This window comes from Panthera onca, chromosome C1 (assembly GCF_046562875.1).
Source record: "Panthera onca isolate mPanOnc1 chromosome C1, mPanOnc1 haplotype 2, whole genome shotgun sequence".
Lineage (NCBI taxonomy): Eukaryota > Metazoa > Chordata > Mammalia > Carnivora > Felidae > Panthera > Panthera onca.
The window spans coordinates 88013065-88039436 of NC_138346.1; the positions used below are offsets into that span (position 1 = coordinate 88013065).

A 26372-nucleotide genomic window follows, 5' to 3' on the forward strand; every position below is an offset into this window, starting at 1 on the left:
CTAATCCCTAACAGGTTACATACAAGAGAGATATAAACTTTTGTTTTGTTAAACCATAGAACCCTTGTGATTGTTACCACAATATAACATGCTCTGTACTAATTCTCATGTGAGATATAAACATTATGGCCTCCATCCTATATCACTTGACACTTACTTTGCCCATGTAAACAACTCGTAAATATATCAAAGTACAACTGGGAGGCTAAGATAAGTTAAAAGTTAGGAAAATATATGTGTATATGAATAAGTTCCTTAAAGGGACTAGGGCTTCTGGAAGACCACAATAATGGAGGACCATTACTAATCCTCATTAATTGTATTATCATTAAGTAATTATGCTGGAGGAAACTAATGAGGAGATGAACATAAAAACTGGGAAATGGTATAGAGCACATACCCTTTTACTTTGAATCCTGCAGATCCACCAGCAGACTGAGGAACCTGCAACATGCTCAGGGAAGTCTAAACCTATCCACTGACTTTACTTCTTTCCAGTTTATATAAAAGAGTACTAATAACTAATAACTCATGACTTAGCCCATAGTACAAAGTTAAAAGTTCAAAAACCTTTTTTTTAAGCAAAATTATGTAATATACTAAAACTGGAAGCAGCAGTTGGGAAAAGCTTAATCTAAAAGTCTTCATTTTTACAAAAAGACCTCTGAAATGAACTATATTGGAATTGAGTGATAAATTCCTGCAGCTTTTAAATTTTCTAAGAAAAAATAAGTAGATTCATAACTACATTTCAAATTTGAAGTTTTTTTTTTATCAGAATTATTTAAATGCAAAAGTTTTTGGTTATTAATGGAAGGCTGTGTGTGGATAATGCCAATGCACATTTTTAAGTCTAATGAGCTATCAATATGTGAGTTGAAAATACCATTTCTCCAGTTATTTGAGTTGATTTAAATCCAGTATTGACGCATTTCATTTCTTCCCTCAGAACATTTTAATTTTTTTTTTTTTCAACGTTTTTTATTTATTTTTGGGACAGAGAGAGACAGAGCATGAACGGGGGAGGGGCAGAGAGAGAGGGAGACACAGAATCGGAAACAGGCTCCAGGCTCCGAGCCATCAGCCCAGAGCCTGACGCGGGGCTCGAACCCACGGACCGCGAGATCGTGACCTGGCTGAAGTCGGACGCTTAACCGACTGCGCCACCCAGGCGCCCCTTCCCTCAGAACATTTTAAAGACACAATCCAAAGGACTTTGATTACTTTGGTTATTTCTGATTTATTTGAAATATTTAAATGACTAGTTTTAACATAGACCTGTATCATATAATAATTGCCATTGGCTAGTAATTTAGACTGATGAGAAGCTTTTTCCATGCTGTTTTCTGAAAATCTTAATTCACTATCTTCTCTATTAGAAACACTCTTGCAGAGATACTTTCACTTGCTCATGCATCACTAGGTGGATTTATGCTTCTGGTTTACACCTTAACTGGTGCCTGTTGCTAATTTGACCAGCCAACTGGCGGAACACTTAAAACACTTTCTTGTTAAAATGACTCAACAGAGGTAGAATTATGCACTAGAGCATTAATCAAAAGACCATCTGTTCTAACAAGAAATTTTGCAGTTTCCTAGTTGTTCTCTGAAAATTTAGTGAGACATCTAGGTTACAAATCTCAGCATTTGCATAATATTGACACAGATTATAGATTAGTTTGAAGTGTTTATAAGATAGAGAATGTATAATAATATGTATATATAAAGATAATTTTAGCTCTTCTAAAATTATATCCAAATTTAAAATGTAATTATTTCAACATTATTCACTCTTCTATGTTTTAAAATATATTGCTTAACTATATAGTTACCAAAGTTGGATGGGAATTCCTGATTTCAGATTAAAACCTAAGAAACATTACATATTCTTTCCGAATGTGTCCTGTAACACCTCACCAGTGGTTATCTGGGAAAATATTTGGTCTTTCTGAGAGCAGGGATTTAACATTTTCTTTCAAAAATTCAAGATCTTAGAAGAAAGTGAAAGCAGATAATAAATACATGTGGGTCCTAAATGCTAAAATGAATCAAGTAGAATTGTTTCAGCTGCAAGTAGTACTACTACCATCTCAAAACTGCTTAGACAACAGGGACACATGACCTCATGTAACAAGATCCCAAGGGAGGAAGTTCCAGAATTCATTAAATTGATGGCTAAATGAAATCATCAAACATCCAATTCCTCTAATCTTTCTGCGCAAGCATCCTCTTCCTGTCAGCTAATGTCCTTAGATTTGACCCCTTTTGGTGTTACTGATGAGCTTTTAGCATCCTACCCTCACATAACCATCTAAATGTCAAGAAGAAAGAGGATGTGAACCTCTCTAAGAGGGATGAAATCTTTTTCAGAGGCTCCTAGATTTCCTCAATGGAGTCCTTATCTGAAATTATATAACAAAAATCCTTCTTAAATTCTTCTTAAATCAGGCTTGAAAGGAGTGAACTGCCCTGATATTCAGTAATCAAGATTAACCCTCTAGGTAGGTCTTAAGGAGGAGCCCCTTTTTCTAAAGCAGGTAGCCACCTGGTGTCTTAGGTGGATATTAGGTAGGTAACCAATAGTGTTGCTCTACAGCACAAAAGCATTATTTCAAAGGAGCTAAAAATAAACACTAAGAGGAATGTGATGTTGGGCAAAATGGGATGTTTTGGTACTATTTCCCATTTGCAGAATCATCATCACTATTTAAAACTTGCTAATCCTTCCAATGATTAGTATTGTTGTATGATTAATACATAGTTAAGACTGAGCATTTCAATGGAAACATCATTATAGTCATGAAAGACTAGAAAATACATTGGGCGCCTTGGTGTCTCAGTCAGTTAAGTGTCCAACTTCAGCTCAGGTCATTAGTTGTTTCAGATCCTCTGTCCTCCTTCCTCTGCCCCCCGCCTCAAAAATAAATAAACATAAAGAAAATATATGTGGAGAAGAAAAATAATGCTTTCTAGTATTAGCAAGGGACATACTTGAGTACCCTTGATGTAGCTAAAGAGAATAAGAAAGTTTTAACATATTGGGGCAGTAAATAGTTTCTATTACAGTATAAAAGAAAGTTATTTGTTAGTCTACACTCAAATGCTGTTCTTAAAAATCTATCAATGTGTATTAAATATCCTGGTTCAAAATTAGCTCTAACACTAAGAAGATATTCAAATGTAGAATATTATCCCTAAGTTGTTATTAAGAAAACATAATGGCATTAACTACATTGTAACTTTTAGGTGTGGAAGTTTTAGCATACAGAATCATTAATAGCCTTTTTTTTTTTTTAAGGAGGGATTCCCTAGCTAAAAATTTGTGCTTATAATTATAACAATAATACTTTGAGATTTTAAAATAAGTAGAGAATTCAGTAACAGGAAAACTTGCCCTTTATAGTATCAGTTAAATACTGACACATCCAATATTAATGTGGTAGAAATGTATCTTAGCTCAAATCAGACCTGCATCATTGCTACCTCCTGATATCACCTAGAGGGCATCCTTCTGGCCAGTGGACATAGTTCTGGGGGCATAATAGAGGTACATTTGTTTGAACAACAGATGACTGAGGTTGGCTGACTTGGAAACCCCTTAGAGCTAACAACTGCAGTGAATTCTCCATCAACTTTTATTTTCTATTTCCTCAACTTTAACACCTTGATCTTAATACCAGCAAATGGAGTATAAGTCTTTTGACTTATTCAGAGTTTGTTGCACACTTTGCACATTTGGTTTGGATGAATCATTGACTAGGTGGCTATTGTTATAAGACAGATAATGAGTGGGTAGTAGTGAAGTTATCTTAATGTCTGGAGAATCTTCTTTTTATCCCCTGGAGTTCTAAGTTCATTTTCTTCTCTGATCTTCAAATAGGTTCTAAAATTCCACCTTTTTATAGAAGACTTAATAATAGGAGGAAAACCAAAAATTCAGTTGTGACCTTACCTAAACATTAAACCCTAATTAGCTGTCATTGTTCACTGTCTCAAAAAATTAAACAGAACTTCTTTTTAGAATGTATATTCTTCTATTCTTGCTTTTTTCTCCCTAATCTCATCTTTTTATGCAGTGATGATTAATATATGACAGATATTATTTAATATTAATTATAATTATTTGTATATAATTAATTACATATTATAAAATTAATTATATAATTAATATAATTATAATTCTATTAATTAATATTAATATTAATATATGACAGATTTTGGGGGGGACAGTTCAAATATCACATTCTACCCCACTGCCCTCATAAATATGTGCTTACTGGTCAGATGACACATTGTACATGTATATCAAATCACTCCCTTATAGAAGAACAGAATTTTTCCTTATCTTTCATTCATAAAACTCTTCTTACACAAATATGATTTGGGTAAAATTAGAGCTTTCCATGTCCATATGTGAAGTTAGTGGAACTTCTAGCGTTTGGTGCTTTTTGAACCTTTGCTCAAGTGAAAAAATGAAGTAGGATGCATGAGGGTTAATTTTCCCAAAGAATATGAATTCCTTGGAATTAGAACAAGAGTAAGGAATATTTCTGCAGCATATTATAGCAGACTGCAGAAATGTTAACTTTGTTGGGTAATGTTATCTTTGTTGAGATTCAGACATATTTGGGCATTCCTAGAATCCTGGTGAGGCATTCCATAAGAAAATTTCTTTTGCATGACATCTGAAGTGATCCTTAGGAAAGAACTCTACTGGGGAACAGAAATGTCTGAAGCATGTCATAGAAAAATAGTGTAACAGACCAACCTGACAGTAACAGGAGGAGATGATTCATCCCAAGAGAAGGAATAGCTGTGCATGAGAGTTAAGTGTTTAAACTAGAGTCATTGTAGAAGGGGAATCGTGATTCTGATTACACCATGATGAGTACTTTCAGCCCAATCTCATAGATACCAAGGAGAAAAAAGACTATAAAAGAAAAAGTGTACAGAAAAACTGTGTAAAACACTGGGTTATAAGCAGCTCTGATTTGGGAGCTTTCTAGCAGAATACTGCAAAAGAGCAAGAGGCCTTTTTTTTCTGTTTGTCACAAATTGCCACATATAAGTAGGGCACCATGACAGGCTAGGTCATTGATTGTGGGGCCTGGTATATTAGTCCGGGTTCTCTAGAGAAGAAAAGAAAAGAAAAAAAAAGAAAAGAAAGAAACGAAAGAAAAGAAGAAAAGAAGAAAAGAAAAAAGAGAAGAAAAGAAAAGACATAAGAAAAGGAAAGAATTTATTGTAAGGAATTGGCCCACATGATTATGGAGACTGAAATCCAAAATCTGCAGCATGGGAAAGCAGACTGAAGACCTAGGAGAGCTGATGGTGCAGATGAAATCCAAAGCAGCCTATTGGAGAACTTTCTCTTCTTGGGGAAATCAGTCTTTTTGTTCTATTCAGCCCCTCAACTGAAAAGGCCTACCTACACTATGGAAGACATTCTACTTTACCCAAAGTTCACCAATGTAAATGTTAATTTCATCCAAAACCACTCTCGAAGTTGACACATAAAGTGAACCATCACAATTGCCAACAACTGATGGGAGAAGATAGGTTTAATGAGCATTCCTTGGGGACTCCTGAAAATACTGGTGAGTAAAAAGAGGACCCTGAAGGTTGTTATTCTATTACAATAGCAGGGTTAGTGGAATTCAAATCATTACAATTATTTAATTTCATACCATCATGTAAAACAAATGATTAGGGCCAATGCAAATTCCACTTACAAGTTTTACATCTGCACAATGGGTATCTTGGGCTATAAACCATTAAAAGGTTAGACAGTGTCTGATTTAGAATGTTTAGCAAAATAACATGTTTTTAACATAATATTTAATGACTATTTTTGCTAAAAGGGTGACATTAGAGTATTTAAGAGCATAATAGAACATGGGCTCAAACACTGGTTCTAACGGCTGTGAGGCTTTCTGTAAATTTACTTGATGTTTCTATGCTTCAGTTTCCTTATGTGAAAATAGATATACTTATATAACCTTTTTACATGGTTGTTAAGAAAAATAAGTGAGACAATATTGAGCATTTGGCACAATTTTTGTACATAGTCAATACATGTTGACTATTGTTCCTATAATAATTTTAACAGTGCAATTAAGCTATCTAAATGTTTAACTAATTATCAATCCATCCATTTGTCTGCATATATTATACAGCCAAAGCTTTACCAAAAGATAACATTTAACAGTATTGGGAGGACTGGTTAACAACAGCATGAATGTGGAGCTATGACAAGTGAAGGAAATGGTTAATAATATCTGTATTTTGTACTTAATTGCTTTATAATAAGGCAAAATAAAATTTTCTGTGTGAATATGTTTTATTATCTATATAGTATGGATTATATTCAGTGGACACCAGCATACAAGCAAAGTTCCTTTCTTCTTTGTTTTTATTTTAATAGAGTTTATTTTTTAGAGTAGTTTTAGGTTCAAAGAACAATTGTGCAGAAAGTACTGAGATTTTCTATATTCCACTTGCCCCAATATATGCACAGCCTCCTTGATTATCAACATTCTTCCCAGAATGGTATAATCAAGCCAATTGACAAACTTACATTGATACTGACACACTGTTATAATGTAAGATTTACTCTTGGTATTGTACATTCTATGGAATTGGACAAATTTATAATGACATGTATCCACCATTATAGTTTCATAAAGAGTAATTTACTGTCCTAAAATCCTCTCTGCTCTATTCATCCTTCATTCTCCCTTAACCTCTGGCAGCCACTGATCTTTTTAACCATCTCCACAGCTTTGCCTTTTCCAGAATGTCATATATAAATATCATATACTTGAAATTATTTGGTACACAAACTTCTCAAATTGGCTTCTGTCACTTAGTTATGTACACTTACATATCCTCCATGTATTTTCATGGCTTGATAGCCGTTGTGTGTATGTGTGTGCTAAATAACAGCCCATTGTCTGGATGCACCTCAATTTATTTATCCATTCACCTACCGAACTACATCTTGGTTGCATCCAAATTTGGGCAGTTATGAATAAGGCTGATATAAACATTTGTGAACAGGTTTTTGTGTGAACATAAATTTTTAACACTTTGGGGTATATGCCAAGGCACACATAATTGTGCAATGTATGGAAAGAGTATGTTTAGTTTTACAAGAAACTGCAAAAATGTTTTCCAAAGTGACTATACCAGTTTGCATTTCCCTCAACAATGAATAGAGTTCCTTTTGCTCCACACCCTCACCAGAATTTGGTGTTGTTAGTGTTCTAGAGTTTGGACATTTTAATAGGTGTATAGTGGTATCTCGTTGTTGTTTTACTTTGCATTTCCCAATGATAATGATCTTTTCATACGATTATTTGCCAGTTGTACATTTTCTTTGGTGAGGTGTCTGTTAAAGCCTTTGGCCCATGTTCTAATAACATGTTGTTTGTTTGGCCCATGTTGTTTGTTTCTCACTGTTGAGCTTTAAGAATTCTTTGTGTGTTCTGAATAACAATATTCTAGCAAACAAGTCTTGTAAATATTTTCTCCCAATCTGCGGCTTGTCTTTTCATTCTCTGTGTTTTTTGTCTTTTCATTCTTTTGAAAATGTCCTTTACAGAGAAGTTTTTAATTTTAATGGAGTCCAACTTATCAATCATTTCTTTCATGAATCTTGCCTTTAATGTTATATGTCAAAAGTCATCACCAAATGCAAGGTCATCCATATTTTCTGCTATGTGATCTTCTAGGAGTTCTATAGTTGTGCTTTTGCATGTAGGCTTGTGAAATATTTGTAGTTAATTTTTAGTGAAGTGTGTAAGGTTTGTGTCTAGATTTATTTTTTTTCATGTGATATCCTAGTTATTCCAGCATCATTTATTGCCTTTCTTTTTTATGTGTGAATAAGCTTTTTATCCAAAAAATGTCTATTTATTCATCAGCAATCAATTTTTGAATCACTCATACATACAAGATACTACACACTATACTTTCAAAATGAAAGAAAAAAGACATATTCCTTGTCCATAAGGAACTCCATTATCATAAAATATACAGAGAAGTAAATTAATAATTAAAATAAAATCACACACGTGTATATATTTCTGTGAGGCAAACGATTACTCCTATGTATTGATAAATATAAATTACAATGCACACATATATTACAACATGACATTGTAGACAGCTTAAGTACAGAAGGACTTGATGGGAATGATCATCAACAGGATTATAAAATATACTATCTCCAGTTTAGGAGAAAAAAATCTGTTAATTTACCCATGTAAACAATACTTACTAGATTACTATTAAATGGAAATCACTGAGGTGGTTGGGGTAAAATATTGAGTAAAATCAAATACAAATCCTGACGTCATGGAGCTTAGAAATATGGCAGAGATAGAAACATAACTGGTCATAACTCAAGGACAAGTAAGGTACATGCACTAAAAACATCTACAAGAGTACAGAAAAGAAATGATGAAGAAAAGAAGAAATGATGGTTAAAAGCAACAGTGGACAAAATTGCTGTTACCTTAGCAGGAATCAAGGTGTATACTAGCAGTCAAGTAGTATTGTAGTGGTAACTGCTACAGCTTGGCAGGTATTAAATGATAATTTCAGTTATACATGTCCTCAGTGAAGTTGTAAAAAGTACATATTTTATTAAATCTCAGCTTTTGAGTACATATTTCTAATATGCTGTGGGACAAAATGGAAAGTATGCATAAAGTACTTCTGCAGCATACTGAATATGATGGCCACCTAAAGGAAAGCCCTTGTGTGATTAGGCTGTGAGCTGAACTAAAAACTTCACGAAACATCATTTTTCCTTAAAAGAATGACAAACTGATAAACTCTGGATATTTTGACTTGGGTATTTGTCAGATTTTCTCAAAAATAAACAAGTGACTAAAGTAACTGATAGTATATGCTGACAAGGGAGACAAAATTGAGTTTTCAAGAGAATATTAAAATTTTGGAAAACTTTTATCTGTCACTATGAGCTTGTCAGCTTCACAATATTTAAATATGCTTTGATGAGATCAAAGTTGCTATTAATGAATGTGATTTTTTTATATTATGTAATGAAATGTGTCAATATTTAATAGATTTTTAGAAATCAATGAACTATATTTTCCAAATGACCAACAAATTGTTATAAAATCATGCATTGGTAACATTCATTCAGACTGCAATATTGATCAATGAATATTAGTGCAATACAGTATAAATTTTAATCGATATGGTTTCAGACTTTGCAGTGTAATCAACATTCAAGAAGCTATCTCATCAGTTTTTGGTGTTATATCAAAGAAGACTATCGATGATCATACGAAAAGACTACTAAAATATTCTTCCATTTTTGGGGGCACCTGGGTGGCTCAGTTGGTTGAGTGTCTGACACTTGATTTCAGTTTAGGTCATGATCCCAAGGTTGTAGAATTAAGCCCTGCATTGGGCTCTGCACTGAGTGTGAAGCCTCTGTGGGATTCTCTCCCTGTCTCTCTCTCTCTCTTTCTCTCTCTCACTTTTCCCTTCTTTCCTGCTCATGGTCTCTCTCTCTCTAAACAAAACAAAAACAAACAAAAAATATTCTTCCATTTTCTAACTATATATTTTTATGAGTGAATTTGATTTTTTTAATACTGCTACCAAAACAATATACTGCAATAGATTGAATGAAGCAGATATAAGAATCCAATTGTCTTCTTTTCAAGCAGACATCAAAGAACTTTGCAAAATGTAAAACTGTCACTTTTCTAATATTTTTAAAATATTTTTTCCATAAAAAGTGTTTACATGTAGACATGCAGTGGATTTATCATCACCAGCTTAAATAAGTTCTTAAAATATTTTAAAAATTTTATAGCTTTAATTTATACTAGATTTAACCCACATAAATAAAAGTTCCTTTGGGACTTTGTGCCGGTTATCACTTATGGCCTCTCAGCTCTGAATCCACTCTGCTCTATGATAATAGAGTTATTCCTTGTAAATATTTCTCCTTTGCCAGTCAATGGGAAGTTAAGGTTGGTTTATAAGAACACTGGAGTGACACTAGAGGTAGAGGAGTTTCATTGCCAGATTTCTGGAGAACATGCTTTCCGTAGCTTTCAATGTCAGGCAGCAGTGGTGTAGTCAGGACCCCCAGACACCGCAACATCTGCAGCCCAGCCCAGATCACTACTCTTTTCATCCTCGCTTTAGCTCTGCATGTGCACATGCCAGAGGTCCCATCAATCTGCTATTTAGTGAGCAGATCACCCTACCTGTATTGCACACAGCCCAGGAATGCACAGAGTCTACTAGGTTTGTAAAGAGGAGGCCTGTCTAGCCCCTGGTTTCGGCAGTTCTGGCAGTGATACTCTGACTTCCTCTACAAGCCTGGCTACTAGCTTCAGCTCACCTGCTCCTCAGAGGAATCTTTCACTTTGTCCAGTGACTCTGGAACAGCTCTTCCAGACAACTGAGCAAAATTCTACTATCTAGTTGGTTTTTTAGAACTTCAACAAGGTCTGAGTCCCAACCTTGGGGACAGGATTCCCTTTTCAAGTTTGTTCTTTTTGGGGAACTCTCTCTCAGTCCCAAGGTACCCTTAGACTTTATATAGTACTTATAAAGATAGACAGGTAACTAACTCTATCTTTATATTTAATCTAGTATAAAAGCTTGATAATAATTATTTACACTGAACTTCCACTATTTAAATTACTGTAAGAGGTTTCTGACTCATTGCTGGACCCAGAGTCCTCAATAATTTCTGAGATGGTAAAAGTGTCCTGAGATCAGAAAGTTTGAGAATGACTGCTACAGGACAGTAAAAAAGTAAATGAAGGTGATGAACACTGCATAGAAGGACTAGGGAACAATATTATTCAAAGCACTTGTCCCTGTAACAATCATTCCATTCTAGGAAAAGCTTGGAAATTGAAATGTCTCCTGAAATTGAAGAGAGATATCTTCTTGTGGTTGGAAGAATTTTTTATCCTATGGTTTTAGTTAATAAAACATATTACTTCTGGGACATTTAAAAAAATACGTACTTATCTTTCTCCACAACTCATTTCTCCTTTGGTCCTTCATGTTTCAGTTAATAGCCCAGAATCTGCCCACTTCTGTCCTCTTTTATTACTATTATTCCTAAACCAAGCACCCATCATTGCTTACCTGTTTAACAACAATGGCACCCTAACTGTATCTCAGGCTTCCACTCTTACATCTTTCAGAATAATATCTACTCAGCAGGCTGACATCTACATAGCAGCTAGCGTGATTCTGCTAAAATTTAAATAAAATGATGCCACTCCCCTATCAAAACCTTCCTGTGGTCCCCCCATATAGCTCAGATTAAAATCCAAAATCTTCACAATGGCCTAAAAGTTTCTGCAAAATCTTTCCTTCATGATCTCTCTGTCCTCACCATCTGGTATTGTGCTGGCACTCCTGTTCCAGCCACACTTGCCTCCTTGAAAACATCTCTGTGCTCTAACGCAAATGTACTCCTTGATGACGGGATTTTTTTTTTGAATTTTGTTTATTTCTATAAATTTAGCATCCAGGACAATATTTAAAAAAAATTAGTTGGTTTATAAGTCTTTTTTTTTTTTTTTTGCATAAAGTAGTAAAACCAGTCTAAGCTGAAATGCTATAGAAATTTAGATTGAATCTAACACTGTAATTTTCTCTGAAGTGAAACCTAATTCCCAAATTTGTCTCTGGTTATGAATATTTTCTTATATTTTACATCCAAAGGGATACTGTGGTTTCATTTCAGGTTAAAACTATATTCCCAAGATAGTGTCAGAATTAAAACATGAATTAGAACTAAGATGTTTAATTAAATCATTCAAAAAACATTCATTGAATGCTCGCTTCGGCAGCACATATACTAAAAAACATTCATTGAACATTTGCCACATTTAAGATACTCTTTTAGCTACTGTGTAAGCCAAGATGATGCAAATATGATCCCTGTCAGTGATATGGAAGATAAAATAAAGTATATACAGTGGACAATTTCTTTATCAAAATGGCAGATGGTTCAAACATTGTAAATCACTGCTTGTCATCTCCAATCTAAAAAAAATTAAAAGAAACATAAAAACAGGTCAATGAGCATACAGCCTTGACCAAAATAAAGAGGACTGCTCAGAGGCACTGAATTTGTGCAACATTTTTTAAGGGCATCCAAGTGAAATTTACCACAACCAATAAGCTAAGGACCCAAATAGAATGTCATAGCTCACAAGGGAGATCAGGCAGCCCAGAAGACAAATGGGAGAATTCTGTCCCCAGACTAAAGCACACAACTAATGACCAGCAAACTTCTGAGGAAGATCAACACCATGAATTAGAGGAAAAAAAATCAAATGTACAAAAATGCCCAAGATAACAAAATTAATTTATTAATCCAGAAATAGATTTTAAATAAATTAAAATTAATAGGTATGTATGTTTTATTCTCATTTACTAACAGGATATATGATTAGAAAACATACTCTTTCATATGTCTCATGGAGACTTAGAAATTCAAAGAGAAAGATCTGTGTGAGAAAGTGAGTTAGGAAAATCTTTTGGGAAAAGTTAGGTTTTTAACCATTTGTCATAGCAAACATGAGATTTAGAGTTATAGAGAAGAAAGACAACATCCATTTCACTTAGGCATTATGAAGGCATATAGGGAAGGCTGAACTTTCTAAAACAGAGGACTGGTGTTAAGAGGAAGCTAAGAATCAAATTTCAAGGCAGAGACAAGGGAAGTTTGAAAAATTTGGATTTGAGTTAACATAACAGAAAATACTGTATGATTGTTAGTAGAGAAAAAACATGTCCCTGGATAGTAGAGAACCAGTTTTAAAGACATTTGCTTTTCAGTACTGAAAGGGAAGTAGTAGCAAGTGATAGAAAGAAGAATCTTAAGTGTAGGAAGGGTTAATGAATACTTTTGTAGGTCTGAAAATTTTCCCTAGGTTGTTAACATCATGCATTTTCTTTCATTAATGTTACACATTTTCAAAATGGTCATCAGTTGATAAATATCATCTATGGACATTTTAATAAATGGGGCTCTTTTGTTGTCACTTTTGCTATTGAGCAGTAAGGTCTATGCACTCTCTCTGATATTGAGTGGGTTTGGATTTACTGTGAACATGAGGGAAAAGCAAGAGTGAATGCATGAACATAGTACAATACTTGCTGTATATCCTTAGTTTGAAATGGGTTCTTATACAGCAATACTAATTGAAATGGAATGTGGTACCTTGAAGTAGGGGTGAAGTCATAAAACAAAAAAGAAATGAAAAACCAAACTCAAAAATCGAGGATCTAAAGCAAGGGGCACCTGGGTGGCTCAGTCGGTTAAGCATGAGACTTCAGCTCAGGTCATGGTGTCATAGGTTCATGAGTTTGAGCCCCGTACTGGGTGAGCTCCAGCCCCATTCCAGTTGAGCTTGAGCCCCTCATCATATCCAGTGAGCTCAGCTCTGCTTTGGGATTATCTCTGTCTCCCTCTCTCTGTGTCCCTTGTGGGATTCTCTCTCTCTTTCTCTCCCTCTCTGTCCTTTGTTCACTCGCGCATGCACTCTCTCTCTCTCAAAAAATAAATAAAAATGATAATAAAATAAAAAAAACACAAAAGCCAACATTGAAAACATACGTTGTTAGCCTTGGAACTGGGTCATGGAAGACGCTTGAATAGGCCTTGAGGAGGCTGTTGGGAAGGCTTAACATTAAGTAAGGAAGCTGTTATTAGAACCTGGAGGAAAACAGATTCCTTGTTATATAGTGATGAGGAATTAAGCAAAACTGGCACCTGCAGTAATATGGAAAATAGACAAAGTAACTAATGACATGAGAGATCCAGCTAAGGAGATTTTTAGGCAACATGTTCAAAGTCAATTATATTCTGAAACTGTGCATCATAAAATGAGAATACAGAATGATGAAATAGAGAGAACTTAACTTAGTTTTTCAGGTAGGACATAGAGAAAATATGAGAATCAGGATTTTTCTGGTTTCAAAATATAAGAACTCACCCCCAGTGCAGATCCTCCAAGAAGCAGATGTCAAAATAGGATTAGACTGCAATAGATTTATGGTGGGGGAGGGGTGGTGGTGGTGGAAATAGCTGTGAGGGAAAAAGAGAAGGGAGCCTAGGGAGGGAGGGAGAGGTGGTAGACTGTCATGCAGGCATGACACCTATAAAGGAGAGAGGAAAGGAAAGAAGACTGCATATGCAGAAGCAGAATCTTAAGACTATAGTGAAGCTCTAAGAAATTTTAGCCAGGCCAAAGTTGCTGCGAATTAAGATTGTGGTACAAAAATGCTGGTACCAACAGATGGCGGTCATCTATCAATTAGAATCCCCGCAGCAGGAAATATGGGTTTTGCACTTTCTGAGCAACCACAGTTCACTACTTACACTGCACAGTATACTTCTCTACATGTTCCAGGAGCACTTCTCTGTGGTTCCCTGGGACCTCTTTTTCCTGAGAGTAAACTTAGAAGGGAAGATGAACTATAGCTCCCACCATAGTAGCCTATCTTGGAGCCATCAAGAGGAGTCCTCTCCCTTCTCCACTACCCATCCTAAACAACTCTCACTCTCAGAATTTTCTTGGCTGCTTTGGTGGCCCACTAGTGACTAAACCTTAATTTCTGAGAAGCTGAACCCTTGGTAGTCCTATCCTTATCAAATCCAGGTGGTTACATATGCCCATTCACAGTTGCGATGGAACAAGGGAAGGCCAGGAAGTACCCAAGTCCATCACCTGCATTCCGCATATATCCATGTCCTCATTGAGTAAAAAGTAATTATTGCAGTGACTGGGTGGCTCAGTTGGTTAAATATCTGACTCTTGGTTTGGGCTAAGTCATGATCTCATGGTTTGTGGGTTGTAGCCCCAAGTCGGGCTCTATGGGGGTTCTCTCTGTCCCTCTCTCTTTGCCCCTCCCCTGCTTGTGTGTGCTCTCTCTCTCTCTCTCTCTCTCAAAATAAATAAATAAACTTATAAAAAGTAATTATTGAATAAAACCCAATTATTCTTAGAAATACTCTTTTACCTACTGGTCTCTAGATATAAAATACCCCAAGTGTTGTCAAATGCCCCATGGTACTCTCCCATCTTTTTAAGTGTTTGCTCTAACTCTATGCTTTCACTGTGTTTTTAGAAGACTGCTTCTGCATTCTACCTATCCATCTATTCTGGAGAGTGTGACATGTGACAAAGCCAGTGGATCCTATGGTCATAAGCCTACTCTAGCATCTCTATTGCTATGAAGTATGTCCCCAGGCCAGATGTTCCCCTGTATGGCATCCCATAAGCATTTGAATAATGTTGTTAACTCACACTTTTCTAGAAGGAAATGCAAACCCATATTCATAATAAGTCTATATACCTATGATGATGAACCATTGGCCTTTTCAGGATCAAAATGGCCTAATGCAGCTCATTTGCTTTCAAGTGCATGGTTTGTCTCCATGAGGGAATAGTGCCATATTGGCAACTAGGCATTGATTTCTATCACTGATAAATTAGACGTTCGAAGGCAGCAGTCGCTAGATTACCTTGGTAAGTGGGAATCAGTGTTTTTGATCCCATATGTAGTTTTTATCTTTGCTACCATAACAATTCACATCATGAGCACATCATGAGCACTACATCATTGTAGTTCTAGAGTGCATGGTGATGAAGGTTGGCTGTTGTCAACTGGCCAACTCATTTGGTGTCTTGTTTCTTCATTGTCATTTCCATGGTGGTAAGCATTAACATGTGGTATAAAAATCTCCAAATTCTGTGACTGAGCTAACTTGTTCATGAACTAAAGTGGGATTTTTTTCTTTTTCAGTTAGTCTTACAAGATCCCCCATACGGAAGCCATAGTGAAAGCTGGAGCAAGGTGCTATTGCAAATATGAAGGGTGACATGAGGATGTGGACTTCCCACTCATGCAGCTTATTCATGTCCTCTGTTTGTGTTTTGTTCCAAGCCTGGATATTCTGCTTCTGAATCTGTCCACCTCTGACTTGGTGAGTCTGATAGAATCCAACTCATAATAGGAAGTTCCAAATTCACAGTCAATTTATGCTCCAAGGTCAAGCATTTTATCTCTATCATAATAAGTAACACATACAACAGGAACTGCTTCTCACATGGGGTATAATTCTCTACCAGAAATGGCATCACTTTTTCCCATACTTCCAGGGGTCTGAAATTTTATACTTTCACTCAGGCTTACTATGAGCTTTATCCCACATTTTTCCCACTGCTGATGCCTCCAACACTACAGTGTCTGTCATTTTATACTCCAACTATGGTGACCAGCCACATTGGTTTCTCTAAGGCTTTCTTGGTTTTAGCATTGAAAGTCTCATGTCCCAGTCCAGGAACACTGAGATAGCTGGTCACACTACAAGTAACAAAAATGCTTGCTTGCAGGCCCCACAAAAAGCTAGTCTTCCATGTTATTCTGTAGATGGGGTGAAGAAGTATTCTTAAGTGTAACAGATGTTGTCTCCAGAACTCTAAGGGGCTTATTACCATACGCTGTGTGGTAGAGCACACAAGATGCAAGAAAGCATCTTTTATTTTGAAGGAAATACCTGGCATGTCTCTGAGGACAAAATTTCACTGAAGAGGTAGGTATCTGAATTCTGTAGCTGTTATGTCTCAGCTTCTGAGGCTCATGTGACTTTACCTGGCCTGTAGGCTGCCAGCCACCTCTTACTCATTTTGTCCACCAGTATGGCATAATCAATGTAATGATCTGTGTAATATTCTTTGGGATGTCTAGGCATAAGTATTATCTTCAGACTATAGTATGGCAGAAAGTAAGAATATTAACATAGTCCTGAGGCGAACTGTAAATGAATGTTGTTATCTAACTGACATGAATGCAAACTGTTTGATAGCCTTTTCTAATCTGAAACTAATACAGTTGTCAAATTAGTGGTCACATGCAGAGTTCCTGAAGTCTTGCTAATTTGTTCATGCAATGATATCACATCTGGCGCAGCAGCTGTCCTTTGTTAAGCCTTCAGTAGTCTACAGTCATTATTCAGAATCCATCAAGTTTTTGGAGTGGTCATACTGGTGAATTAAATGGAGGTTATATATAATTAGACCATCACCCTTGCATTCTTTTGGTCTTTAGTTTTAAACTCTATTCATTCCAGGATATGATACTGTTTCTGATTTACTCTCGTAAAGGTCAGGAGTTGGGGGTAGTTTCAGAGTTTTCTACCTGGCCTCCACTGTGAAATTCTTACTTTCAGTATTATGTGTGTAAGTTATTCTAAGAAACAGACAGAAAGAAGGGATTAAATATGCAAGAGATTTACTCAAGTAAATACTGTGAGGGGAAAGAGTGGGGAAGCCATAGGAGATGGGAAAAAAAAAAACCATCTGATTGTGATGCAGGTCTGTCCACTGTGAAGGAGAGAGAGAAAAAGTATTGGAGAGGCAGATTACCCAACTATAGTGCAGTTCTAAGAAACTTCTGCTGGGCAGATAAGGAGTCGTCAAGCCAAAGTTCCCCATTAGGAGAGTATTTCCTCTTACAGGAATATGCTTAATTTAGTACCCTTGCCACATTTAGTCACTGAGAACAGCCCATGGGAAACATGGCCATATTACTTACATAGTAGATTCTGTGTGTCACAGCTGGGATTATCTGTCAATGAGCTTCACCTGGCAAGACATCTGAGTGGCATGTTTTTATGGCTACCACACCCACTACCGCCAGCTGAGTATTTCCAAGTACTGAAAGGCCTCAAGGCAAATCCAGGATACCATCAGCAAAATATGGTTTCAGGCTAAAAATTAAGCAATTGATGACTATAACATACTTTGTAACACTTCTGAAAGATTTAAGGTGTGCAGCATAAACACTTTCAGTGTATAAAAAGTCTCTCTTAGGCTTGTTTTGTTGAACACCAAGGGTTCTAAGACTCATAGGGATTTTTGTCATAGCACCTTTACAGGGAGCACAAGAAAGAAAAATTAGTAGGTGTGGCTTTTGTCTAATGCAGTAAATGATAAATCAGCACACAAGAAAAGAAACATATAAAATTAAAAAAAATTAGAGCAGCTTAGATGGAAAGAGACAGAGACAGGGCAAAAAAAAAAAAAAGGCTCTGAACCCCTCTTCCCCTATTTTTCCAGGCAGGACTTAGGTTGAAACAGCTGCACAGGTGCATGTATGGGTTGCCTTTCACAGGACAGAGGACAGAACAAGAACCTGGAGGGAGTTCATAGTCATGGAGAATTCCATAACCATGGGCCAGGAGATAGGACTGGGCTGTAATCTAGAAATTGTCAACTCCTACTGGCTGAATCTTAGAAAAGCTATGGGACAGTGACTGCTGTGTACTTCCTGTCCTTCTCATGTCCATCTCTGAGTAGGAGTGCCACTTGCAGTTACCCTATGCCTACCTTACTATTGTACTTGGGTGTGTGAAACAAGATAGCACATTTCTTTAGTTCACCAGCTTTAAGACCAGGAAAAACTAAACTCAAGGACTATACTAGAGGGATCACACTGAGGAGCATCATCCATACCTGGACTGTATTTAGTTGACAGAATCTTGGCTCAATTTTGAACTTCATCCCATAAAGAGTTTAGGCATTTTGAAAGTCTTGACAGAGCCTGATTCTATTTTTCATATGTGATAAATATAAATAATTTGTGGTCAGATGAAATTTTGTTGGCTTTTTAAAATCATGGCAAATTACTTCAGCCTCCTTCCATGAGAGGTCATTTTATGTCCCCTTGCCATGATTACGGGTGAGGTGTGCATTTGCTTCAAGTAACAGAGTCCAGCAGAAGTGGTCCTATGTGACTAGGATTAGTTTATGAAAACTCATATGGCTTCTTCCATGTTCTCATGCTCATTCATATCACATTCTTTCTTGGAACCCAGCCATTATATTATGAGAATATCAAGCCACATAGAAAGCTTCTTGTAGGTGTTCTAATTGACAGATCCAGTTATGCCTATCCTTTGAGTCATCCTATCCCTGGTATAAGAAAGGCCTGAGAAGAAAGCTCTAGATGATTCCAGTCCCTTGCTGTTCAAATATTCCCAGGTAAGCCCCGACACTGTGAAGCAGTGTTCTGTCCTATTTCTTGGCTTACAGAATCCTGAAGTGTAATAAAATAGTGTTATTTTCTACTCCCAGTTTTGAGTGGTTTGTTTCACAGCAGTAGTAACTATGTCATCCAATATTCCTTATTGGAAAAGCTGAAAACAAAAAAGTTTAGGGGAGCTTGGGTAGCTCAGTCAACTGAGTGTCTGACTGTTGATTTTAGCTCAGGTCATGATCTCAGGGTTGTGGGATCAAGCCCCACATGAGGCTTCATGCTGAGCATGGAGCCTGCTTGGGATTCTCATTCTCTCTCCCTCTGCCCCTCTCCCCCACTCTCTCTCTCTCTAAAATAATAATAATAACAACAACAACAATAATAAAAATATATCTATAATACAATAAAAAACAAAAAAGTTAAGTTCAAAATAAGTCTCTAACTTAAAGACTCTCTTCCATATTCCAAATCAGTTATTTGTTTTTTCCCCTAAATATTTGCAACTACAGCACTTATAGGAGTCCCTAAATCACATACTTCTCCTAAACCATATTCTTGACTTTGGAATTTGAAAGATACACCTACAACAATGCTACTAGAAAGTTTATAATCCCCAAAGAGTATGTTTTGGGATGAAAAACAATATTTAATAATTCATCTTGAGTCATTATTAAATAATGATTGATGTGACAATATTTCATCTTTAGGAAAAGGAGAAAAAAGAATATTTATGTTGTTAGAATATATTTAGAAATATAAATATCCACTGCATATTTTAAAATTCTAAAAAGCCAAAAAGCAAAGTTCAGTATATGAAACACATGTATCTCCTCACAGAAGTGGAAGTATTTACATGTGGAAAAACAGAGTCAACAGGGAGAGAGAAGTGAGGAGGGATGAGAAGGGAACCATATGAAGTATGGAAACACTTAGGGAAATTTTGCATGTTTCTATGGACCATATTTTCTAAAATTACAGAATGTGAAACTAGAATGCCATGTGATTTCTTATTCATCAATTAAAATTTAGTCAATTTCACTCTAGTAGGCATTTTCTTTTGAGCGGCAATATTTCTAGAGCTTAATGTGCCATTTGGGTGCTCAGAAGGGCCTTTGAACAGCCTGTGGTGATAGAACAGACCTTCACTCAGTGAAATCTTGCTAACAGCCAAGAGCAGAACATTGCATTTTGTACCCTTAAGATAATATAATTGTTGGGATGCAATTACTCTTTCATCTTATAGTGATAATCAATCAGTGATTGACAACTCTAATTAGAAGCCTTGGTACGTACGGCATAATAGCACTTTCTAACAACGTTGTAGCCTGGAAAATCTTTTTAGCAATGCTATAATAAAAACATAATATTTTATAGATAATTCAATTTACATTGCTGCCATTATTGTTTGGAGATATGAAAAGGTTTTATTGGGGTAGAAGAATACTATCTTTCCAAGTACAAATATACCACTCTAATGGTTTTATGGTGTCTCCCAAGACCTCAGTATTTCTGCTCTAAAGGTTTGATGATTTTTCAATTTGGCAAAGATGGATTATTGTATGTGTACATTATCTTCAGAACATAGTGTATTTCAGGTGCATAGATATATTTTTTGATGAAAAACCTTCCCAACTGAGGTAATTCATAATGGGATACAGTAATCAGAAGAGAAATGGCATCTGTTAAAAAATATGGTGCTTGGTTACAATGTCAAGATAAAATACCATATTTTGTTAGGCACTGAAAATATCTAGAAAAATCAGTGCTCATTTCTTTCTATAATATGACATGTGTTAAGAAGTCTCTGAACAGATTTTTTCACATTGAAATATCTTCAAAAATGTTAAACTTCAAACTGGATAATTACACTGTATATTTGTCTTTTAGCATTTCAATTAGGATCTGTTAATCTTGAACTTGTGTTACTTACTTTGTATGCAGAAGGAAAAAGTGGAATTACAGGAAGTATTAAACCATTCTTTTTGTTCTAGATAAAATGATATAATAATGCACAAAGTGCTTTCCTTCACTTTTCTGATATTTCTTTTAGAAAATGAGGCTTTCCATCATACAGAAAGTGATAAATTACTGAGAAGACATACTATTCTTTCTTGCAGTATGTAGACTGCATCAGACATGGATTTTCCTGAGATGCCAAAGGAAAAGACAGCATAAAAAATACAATTATAATTTTGCTCCAAATATCCCAATACAGTAGTTTGAATTTAAATGCCTCCTTAGACATTCTATAATTTAGCAAACACACATTTTCAAAATAAAATTTAAAACTGAAAGGTACATGCAATATCTGGAAAAGCACCAAAAAACAGTCTTTAGCAATATGTGGATATAAAGGAGACTTGGGGATCCCTGCTTCAAAGGGATCAAGTGTAAAATACCACAGAACAAGTACAACTCAGCAATTCATTTTTAAAGACGATTTTTAGATATTATGTAAAGTATGTAAAGTATGTATGTAAAGCTCTGTGCTGACAGCTCAGAGCCTGGAGCCTGCTTCGGATTCTGTGTCTCCCTCTCTCTCTGCCCCTCCCTGGCTCGTGCTCTGTCTGTCTGTCTCTCTCAAAATAAATAAACATTAAAAATTTTTTTAAAAAAGAATGAAAAGAAGTCACTCCTTGTTTTAGAAATATTTTAAAAGATTAGGGAAATTAACTTGAGATACATACTATAATATAGCTATATACTATTTGGAATTTTCCATTGAACATAATTTTCATAATCTCTTTATTTGCTATTATGACTTTACATTTTTAATAATATTTTTCTAGGCTCTGTAAGAGCCAGAGCTTAAAGAAAAATAAACTTCAAAAGTTTTAGGGTATGTTTTCAGAACTAGAAGGACCTCCTAGATATTCACAATATTTACTTTGTCTCCATCATCCTGTTAGATATTCCAGCCCTTACATGAGTGTCAACTATATGCTCCATTCGTCATCAGTATCATCATCAGTAATTACATGCTGCAATCAGTATTCATTCACTGACCTCCAAAAGAGACTAGGTATAGGTAAGATTTGTTTAGAAATATCATACTGCAAATTTAATTAAGTGAGAAGATAATTATTTATTGGAGATGCTCTTGAATGTTCTATTTACTCCTTCCCAACTACTTTACTTTTTTTTTTCTCTTTTACTTTATAGTACAACTTGCTACCTCCACCTGAATTTGCACAGTACACAGGCTTATTTAAAACAAAATAGTTTTGGATCCAATATCTTAGTTTAACCTCATAAAAATTTAAAGCAAGTAAATTAGAGTACATATTTGACCATGGAGGAAATGATGTGTGTTAGCTCATACACCTAGTTATGCCAGAGATAAAAGTGGAGACAGTTTTTTGATTTCTGGCCCATGTCTTTTCACTGGACTATAGTACTATCTATATCTATAACTATATCTATATCTATCTATCTATCTAAATTAATGTACACTGCTTACCTTACAGTCAAGTAAAGCAAGAAAAAGAGGCAAGTGTCCAGATACTATGAGACTTAATGTCATTTTCTAACTTATCTTGACTTTCAGCAGTACTTACAATTTTAATTTGAGGTCCTAAACCTAAACCTAAAAAGAGAGAGAGAGAGAGAGAGGAGAAAGAGAGAGAGAGAGAGAGAGAGAGAGAGAGAGAGAGACAGGGAGAGAGAAACATATGAATTCTATGTCTGATTAAGTTAAAAGAAAGCTGAAAAACAATATCAACAAAACTGGACATGGCTTTACTGTTTAAACTACCTTTTCAAAAAGTGGAGAAAACAAAGTATAATATAAGCCCCCAATTTTATTTTAGTAGATATAAAGAGAAAACACTTAGCCTAATAAAGTATATCATATAGAAGCAGTCCTAAAGGGTTTCAACACATATAATCAAGATTCTTTTAGGAGGAAATGTCTCACTGGTTTAAGAGAACGGGAAGAAATTACATTTTCAAGAAGATTTTTTCCATATGTGCTTGTAATAAAGGGTGCTCTTATTAGTTTGACATCTTTTTAAATTAGCCAACATGTTATAATTCCCTCTGTTTGTGTACAGTGAGATTTCATCTCTTTAACAAAAAAAAAAAAAAAATCAAAGATTGTCCATATCATAAATAAAATACTCTGAAACAGATTGGAAAGGAATATGCCAAATATCCAGTCTGCTTTTCTGAGTTCATTGACGAAACTACACTATATCTGAGCATAAACCATAAGCATTAAATGCCCAATGCCATACCTGGCACATCTCAATTCCTCACATATGCTGTCTTCTCAGCAATGTTCCCTTACCAAATACTAACTTGGAGAACTATAAAGGACATCCATTACACTAAACACCTTAAAAAAACTCCAAAAACCCAACAAAACAATCAATAAACAAAAATCACTCCAAAGAGCCCATGGTGTCTGAATGAAAGGGTAACTAAATTTAATTCTGAAATTATTTGAACATTGAGATACATTGGGTGTTTCAAGGGAAAACTGAGAAGAACCATTACTGATAATACTCTTCAACCATATATAATTAAATAAATCATTAATTTTCTATTTAAACTGCGTTTCTTACAGCAACCATCTAATAAAGATGACTCTATTAGACTCAAATATTATTGAAGACAATTAAATCCTGTCTGGATACAAACTGCTGCCTACAACTTTTCATATACAAGTTGAAACTGTTCACTTAATGGGAAATTATGCTGAAACAGAAATCTTTGGGGGGTAAATGTCAGAGAAGTTTCAGGATGAAATAAAACTAAAAGCAAGGGTTCCAAAGGCTTCATTTTGATCTATATAATTTAAAATGGGGGCATCTGGGTGGCTCAGTTGGTTGAGCATCTGACTTTGGCTCAGGTCATGATCTTGCAGTTCGTGGGTTCGAGCCCCACATCAGGCTCTGTGCTGATAGCTCAGAGCCTGGAGCCTGCTTTGGATTCTGTGTCTCCCTCTCTCTCTGCCCCTCCCCCACTCATGCTCTGTCTCTGTCTCTGTCTCTCTCTCTCTCTGTCAAAAATAAATTAAAAACATTAAAAAAAATTTCAATGGGACAAGCTGATATTATAGGTAAACAGAAGTGAGTAAGACATAGTCTTTGATCTTTAGAAGTTATGATCTAATGGGCTGTTGGAAACATATGATTATAAAGTATTTCTAACATAAGAAAGAATAATTGTGTTATGAGGAAAGTAAAAATGTAGTCCTCTGAGAAGTCAGAGGGATAAATGATATCTATGTACTGAAGCTCTGGAAGACTGTATTGAGGAGGTGATGTTTAAATGGCCTTCTATGGATGCCTGGATGGCTCAGTCATTTGAGCAACTGACTCTTGATTTTGGCTTAGATCATGATTCCCGGGTTGTGGGATTGAGCCCTGCATTGGGCTCCTTGCTGAGCATGGAGCCTGTCTCCTTGTGCCCCTCTTCCCTGCTTGCATGCTTTCTCTCTCTCTCTCCAAAATAGAATAAAAATAAATAAGTAAAAATAAATAGCCTTGTAGAGTGATAGAAATTTTAGTAGGCAAGAGATTGGAAGGGAAATTATTCTAGGAAAAAGATAGGAATGAGAAAATTTTAAAAAAGTGTAGAGTTATTTAAGAGAGCCATGAGGGATATATTAAGGAGATTAGTGAAGTATTGAATGTTCTTCAATGTTCAAGTATGGTTTTTAAAAAAATTTATTCATTAATTCAGTAGACAATGGGTGACCCTGTGAAAATGAATAATATTATTTGAGCTATACTTTAAGAAAATGAATCTTCTGGTAAAGGAGACAATTTATTGGATACTCTAATTCAGGGACTATTACAACTTTCTAGGGAGGACACAGTGATGTTTCTTACCAGAGTGATAACATTAGGAGTGGAAATCAAAGGATGTTACAGCAGTTACAGAAAAATAGAAAGTAAGTCTTACCTTGAAGGGAAAAGAGACGTAAGGAAGAAACGAGACAAAGGAAAAAGAAATACAACTTTGAGGGTGTTAGTTAATTGGGATGATGGCATAGATGTATTTTAAGTAATATGTGAATAGACATGGAAAGTAGGCTGGGGCCAGAGGAGATTATAAATAGTAAATTCTTTAATAAAAGGGCAGCTGGGTGCCTAGAATGTGTCTTGGGGGAGACTGAAAAGGGGTGTTAGTGTCAATAAGACATGAATATAACTTATACATCCCTCCTTCCTTGCTATTCAAGGATGAGACTAGCCTAGCCCTCATCTTTAGTCTGTGCAAATATCACCGTACCTCAGGAAATTAAATTTCTCATTGAAAATTAATACATTGACACTTCGATGTATCAGAGATATTTTTTATATATTTGATTAGCATGAATGAATTTTTATGCCAGAGAGGGTCTGGTCTGATCATTTTCTGAAATACTGAGTTCTTGAACTTCCTCAGATGAGGACCAGATTCATACTTGAATAGTAAGGAGGGAGGGTTGCATAAATTGTGTTCATATCCTATTAACAACTTTGCATTTCAAATTCTAAGTTAATTTTTGTGTTCAAGAAAAGCTTGAGCAAAATTCATCTATTCTAAGATGACAAGGGCTTTCGGGAAATAGAGATATGGGAAGAAAAACTGTAAATCTCTACATATTTCATTTTTCCAATCTGTGCAAAGGAAAGTAATAATAGTATCCACCTTGTGGAGATATGAATGGTAAATCAGATTATACATGAAATTATTGAGAACAGTGTCCAGCACATGATAAGTAGCACAATTCGTGTTGACTATGATGATGATTTAGATGAAGGCGAAAAAAGTGACAATAGAAAGAAAAGTAGAAGAACAAGGAAAAGAAGATGTAGTTTTCAAAGAGGCTAGGTCCAGAAGATAGAACATTTTTAAATGAGCTATTTGATGGAAAGTTCAATATTCCCCCTTATTTTCTCTTCTGGAAAATGATTTATCCTACAGAATTTTAGTTCACTGTAAAGTGTGTTTTAAGATTTGCCTACTTGTTTGTTTCCCACAGAATATTAATATCCATGTGAAAGTGAAAGAATTCACACCTCAGAAATAAAGCCTATTCAAAACAAAATTGCAATAACATAAATAAGAACAAAACAGACATTATTGTGATGTGCACATTTCACATGATGGAAACAATAGAAATTTTAGCTGACCACATGTTACTTATGTTATTTAAATCCTATATATTAGATTAGGATAGTGCATTTGAAAACTGACTCTGAGTTGCATTTAAGAATTTTTATTATCTTGGCCAGCTACATATGTTAACACATTTTATAATGAAGTTATTTTATAACAGCTTTCAAAAAAACAGACCAAAAAAAAATAAT

At 35.4% G+C, this 26372-nt stretch overlaps 1 long non-coding RNA gene across 5 annotated transcripts in view; it reads left to right on the forward strand.

Annotated features, from left to right (window-relative positions):
- The window catches only part of LOC132673495 (uncharacterized), a 58212-nt gene that overhangs the window by 21117 nt on the left and 10723 nt on the right, over window positions 1-26372 (forward strand). For 4 of the 5 annotated variants that reach the window (XR_013557072.2, XR_013557069.2, XR_013557071.2 and 1 more), the window contains 2 exons: window positions 15835-16015; window positions 21978-22096. This is a non-coding gene — a long non-coding RNA (uncharacterized LOC132673495). The remainder of the gene's footprint in view (window positions 1-15834; window positions 16016-21977; window positions 22097-26372) is intronic. The other variant, XR_013557073.2, reaches the window with a different exon arrangement.